The sequence below is a fragment of the Adiantum capillus-veneris genome, chromosome 2 (genome assembly GCF_014529385.1).
Source record: "Adiantum capillus-veneris isolate H3 chromosome 2, ASM1452938v2, whole genome shotgun sequence".
Taxonomy (NCBI): Eukaryota; Viridiplantae; Streptophyta; class Polypodiopsida; order Polypodiales; family Pteridaceae; genus Adiantum; species Adiantum capillus-veneris.
In genome coordinates this window covers 93272541-93278277 of record NC_140932.1, presented here as the reverse complement: position 1 = coordinate 93278277, position 5737 = coordinate 93272541, and the positions used below count along the sequence as shown (strand labels likewise).

At 40.4% G+C, this 5737-nt stretch overlaps 1 pseudogene; it reads right to left on the bottom strand.

Annotated features, from left to right (window-relative positions):
* Positions 1 to 977: 977 nt before the first annotated feature.
* On the bottom strand, positions 978 to 5398 carry LOC147463198 (uncharacterized; annotated as a pseudogene).
* Between the last annotated feature and the right edge of the window lie 339 nt (positions 5399 to 5737).

Here is a 5737-nt window from a genome sequence, read left to right as displayed (position 1 = left end):
CTAACCCCCAATACCCTGGAGTATACAAAGGCAAACCCCATCAACAATCCCAAAGATGAACTTTCGAATCTAGTCTTTGAGCACTTTGTTATAAATGGAGATGAATGAGATTGTACATCCGGAAGTGCCAGAAACGTTATATATTGTACATTCTTGGTGGATATGTAGACGTTTCTGGATAATTGTTGTAATATAATTTTTGTAATATACAGAAGTTCTGGCACTTTACTGTCTCTGCACTATACATGTCTCTACACTTCTGAATGTCTCAGAACCACTTTTTAGTGGTGCTAAACCCCTAAAACGTGGTTAAATTTTTATTATGTTATTGCAACAGTTTTTCTGGAACTGCAACACCATTTAATGGTGATGCTTGGTGAAGCATTTTTAACCACTTTTTAGTGGGGCTAAACCACTTTAGTACCACTGAAAAGTGGTAAATTTTTATTGAGTTTTTCTGAAACTGCAACACTTTTTAGTGGTGATGTCTAGGGGGGGGGAGGGGGGAGTGGTGAAGCATTCTCAAAAACCAACATTTCAATTCCATCGCACGTTTACACCAATTCCATCTTGTTCAATCTTTCACTAGATGATATAAAATCAGATTTGATTCACAATTCAAAGGGCATGCTATTGTATATTGCCTCATGGTTTTCATTGGAAAGTTTGAACACTTCTCCTATGCCATCGAGCACTACAGGCTCCATAGGGAACTTTATTGCCCTTATCAAGTGGGAATATATGAAAACTACTGGCTTGTTATCCCACAGCTCATACAAGTTTGCTTGTAGGGATTTATACCAATGGCCTGTGACCATATAAGTATGCTTCTCTATCTTGTTGCCCCATGCATCAATTTGCTCGTTAGTTGTTAGTCCCTTAGCTACTATACACTTCAAAATGTAGAAGTCAACAGCCTCCTCATTATTCTCTTCATAAGTGACAACAAAATTGTCTCCACGTGTGAGAGCATCGCTTTAAGGAGTCACAATGACCTGCATAAGTGGCACCATGGAACTCCTCATCGTCTGAGTCTCTGTATGACTGGGAATCATTAGCAAGTGGCTCCAAAGTGTGATATTTCCACGTCTCCACATGTGATCTGTTCATACACTTTCTCCAATGGCCAAGCCTGCAAGGAAAACAAAAGCATGACAACCGTTTTGATCGCAATGCACAAGTGTTGTTCTCAGAATACCCATTCACACATTGCATTGCTCTTGAGCCCTTCAATGGTTTGCAGTCCCATTGATGGGATCGCTGAACATAGCCTAGCTTGACCTCCCAGAACACCCTACTGACCTCCCTCTTTTGATTGTCATACATAGTAGTTGCTCCAGTACTAAGATGCATTCTCAAAAAAGAGACAACTTCAACTGGACAAGTCAACCGCACGCTATTTTGCTTCAATTGCTCATGAGTTAGAGACCTTTTAATGACAGCCCCAGCCCCATCATGTTCCCCCTTTCCATGTCCTAATAAAAAAAAATTCCAATTCACTTCCATGCCAGTAAGGCTCCAATATCTAGCAACAAAGTAAAACGGTCGCTTTGCTTTAAATTGTGAAGCTACGCCATCTGACCAAACCCAATGTTTTTTAAAGCTTAGCCCTTGATCTCTCAACCATTGAGCATGTAAGAGAAAAGCATGCTGCACAAATAAGGTGTCATGTTGTTTATCATCTAAGACAAAAAAGTGCATGGTCTTCTTTACTGCACCTGATGCGATGCGGAAATAAGTAATCAGGACAAAGATAGTGACCTGCTTAGTGTACCAATGCATTGACTGGATCTCATTTTGCTCCTTGAAGGAGTAGTTCTCTGCAAAGTCAACGACGGAGACAACCACATCATCTGGAAACAAAGAAATGCAGTCCTTGAACTGTTGTGCTTTCCACCTAAATATAAAATTGTGAGTGACATACTTCTTCAAGTGGTCTTGGTACACTCGCAAAAGTTCTCTAGGCAGCATTTTCTTGTGGACAATGTCTTTCACAATGCTCTTTCTAGCTTCATTGTTTAATCCAGTGGCACCCACTATATTTTCAAAAAACTTCACAGATACTTGCTTACTTTTCTCAACTTCTTCTCTTGGACAGATCTGAATATTACCTACACCGCATGCATTGCATGTTCCCATTAAGCATTGGTAGCTATGGAAACTATGTTCTGCAAGTATAGGGCAGAGTATAGACTCCAACAGTGAAGTGGTACTCATACTTGCATTTTTGTATGCAAGACATCCATGGTTGATAACTTCATCATGATGAAGGCATATAGGGCAGCTGCACATGCAGCAAGAACCATGAAGATCAAAACTTCGAGTCCGCATGTGATTTACTGCCTCTTTAAGGAAAATCATTTGTACATGCACAATACAACAGCAGGTGTAGCGATCCCTCAATTTTCGGACAAAGAACGGTTTCATAGACTCGAAGCAACGTTGTGAAATCTGAATATCTGCATACTTTGTCTTGAATCTTAAATAAAGCTCCACCTGCAATATACATGTATACAAATGTTAAAAATAAACTTAGCATTCAAAACTGGTTAAATTGTTTCAAAACATTAAAAAGTGATTCTATATCACTAAAAACTGGTGTGCACCACTAAAAACTAGTAATGATACATTCAGTAGTATTGTTTTACCAGTGAAAATAATGCACCACAAATACAAATTAGTGTAGAAACTAGTATCCATACAAAAATGTAGAATATTAAGAGGTTGTGTGAGGACAACTTAATAGTGGTGAGAAACCGCATTCAACGTAACTAAAAAGTGCTTTGGCGCGGCTTAAAAGTGAATTCAAACCACTTGACGGTGATGAACCGCCAATAAAAAATGGTGTGCACTGCTTGAATATGGTGGGCAACGATTAAAAAGTGGTGAGTAAGGACATGAAAGTTCTGGGGAAGTTCAGAACTAGCACTTAAAAAGTAGCTGGGAGGGAAAAAATACGAGGCGAAAGACTAGCATTAGCACTAGATAGTAGTCCAACACAACTTGAAAGTGGAGGAGCTCTTGTGAAAAGTGTTTGATGACCACTTTAGAGTGGTGAGCGACTAGTTCAAAGTGGCCAGTCACCAATTAAAATCTAGCACTTAAAAAGTAGCTGGGAGGGACAAAATACTAGGCGACATACCAGCATCAGAACTAGATAGTGGTCCAACACAACTTGGAAGTGGGGGAGCTCTTGTGAAAAGTGCTTCATGACCACTTGAGAGTGGTGAAGTGGACAGTCACCACTTGAACGCAGATTCTGGTCACTTGAATGCGGTTTCTGGCCACTTGAAAGTGGGAACTTGCCACTTGATTGCAGTGACAAGGTTTTAGATACCACTTGAAAGTGGTGTCTTGCCACTTGGCAGTGGTGCCTCATCACTTGCATGGAGTGATGACTGACGTAGTGACTTAGCACATGAAAGTGGTGTCTCACCACTTGATGACCACTTGAAATTAGTGAGCAACTACTTCAAAGTGGGCAGTCACCACTTGAACGCTGATTCTGGTCACTTGAATGTGGTGTCTGGCCACTTGAAAGCGGGAGCTTGCCGCTTGATTGCAGTAACCAAGTTTAAGCTATCACTTGAAAGTGGTATCTCACCACTTGATGACCACTTGAGAATGGTGAGAAACTAGTTCAAAGTGGGCAGTCACCACTTGAACGCGGATTCAAGTCATTGAAATGCGGTGCTCGGCCACTTGAAAGTGGTGTCTCACCACTTGGGAGTGGTGTCTCACCACTTGCATGGAGTGATGACTAACGTAGTACTTTGCACATGAAAGTGGTGTCTCACCACTTGATGACCACTTGAGAGTGGTCAAAAACTAGTTCAAAGTGGGAAGTCACCACTTTAACGCATTTTCTTGTCACTTGAATGCGGTGTCTAACCACTTGAAAGCGGGAACTTTCCGCTTGATTGCAGTGATAAGGTCTTAGTTACTACTTGAAAGTGGTGTCACACCACTTGGGAGTGGTGCCTCACCACTTGCATGGAGTGATGGACTGACGTAGTGACTTAGCACATGAAAGTGGCTTCTCACCACTTGAATGCGGTCAGACACCACGTGAAAGTGGTTTTTATACGTGTAAGTGTTTTGTCCACCGCTTCATTGTGGTGTGACAGCACTTTTAAGTGTTTACTAACAAAATGTGTTCAAACTCCACTAATATGGTTTTGGTTACCATCATAAGGTGGTGGGCACCATTCGTGCAGCAACAGTAAAAAGTCTATGGCACTACTATAACTATTGCACCATGACTAAAAGCTGCTACATCACTTGGAAAAAGTGAGTTGCACCACCAAAAACGTTTGCACCTGTAACACCCCTACGAGTTTGTAAAACACATCTGTTAGCATTGGGTAAACAAGACTTTTTAGTGGGTGAACACCACTTTGTAGGGTTTACGGTGAAGCATTGGTGCATTTCTAGTAAAAACTGTTTCTTAAACATTAAAACCTGCTGCAAAACATTAAAAACTAGTTCAAAGACACTAAAAAGTGGTGTGGAAACACAAGTAAAAGTGCTTCAAAAACATGTAGAACTATTGATCAAATTTTAGAAGTGGTTCAAATACAATTAGAGACCAGTATAGTAATGTTTCACCACTTTTTAATGTTGCAGCACCACTACAAAGTGGTGCAAAACACCAAAACAAGCTGTAGCACTAACAAAAAGAAGTATAGAAACATAATGTTATGGCAGTAATAAGTTGTAGCACCAATAAAAAGAGGTATAGAAACATAATTTTGTAGCAGGAATATGAGTTGTAGCACCAATAAAAAGTGCTAAAAAAATATATCAATTACATGAGGCTCCTCAAGAAGGTGGATTGGATGCTTTACATATGAACATCTAGCTAGTCTCTTACTGCAAACATCTTTCTTGTTGGGGGATACCCTCGTCTCATCCGTCTAAAATTGAAAGACTATGTCTTTAACAGTTTGAGTGATGTGAGTTCTCCGTGCATCATCTCTATGACACGCAGATGCAGGGAACGAACCATCGGATTCACTTGACACTATTAAGTGATGTTTGGCTGAATATAAGTTCCTTTTGTGGATCCCCATAAGCTTGGCAACTTGCGGTATGCTCATGTTAGTGTTTTCCTCCTTGTTTCTACCATTCACCAACATCGTCATTGCTGATTTCTTCACAAAAAACTCGTCTGAAGATCTTGGCATAATTGCTTCCAACTCTTTGGATTTACTCTGCATAGTAAGGAAGCAAGGATGTTGAAGAGTTCATCAAACATTTCCTTCCTACCACTTGCATCCATTCCCACGGTTAATGTATCAAAGTGTTGTACCATAGATTGACATATCCTTCGGATGTTGAAAGTGTTGCGGATGTTTCTCAGCATAATTGCTTCCAACTCTTTGGATTTACTCTGCATAGTAAGGAAGCAAGGATGTTGAAGAGTTCATCAAACATTTCCTTCCTACCACTTGCATCCATTCCCACGGTTAATGTATCAAAGTGTTGTACCATAGATTGACATATCCTTCGTTTCTTTCTTTCATCCATCTCCCCTGTATTGCTTTCCGTCACAAAGTTGACCGTTGCCTTACGTTGCTTTCGTTTCTGAGCAGCCCAATATTCCCTCATTAATTTTCTGTGCTAAAGTTGAGCTTCTCTACTCAATGACGAAGAGCTGATAGACAGTTCTTCACTGTGCTCCATTGTTGCAGTACTTTCAAAGGATTGCTCTACAAGAAATACAATACAAATCATA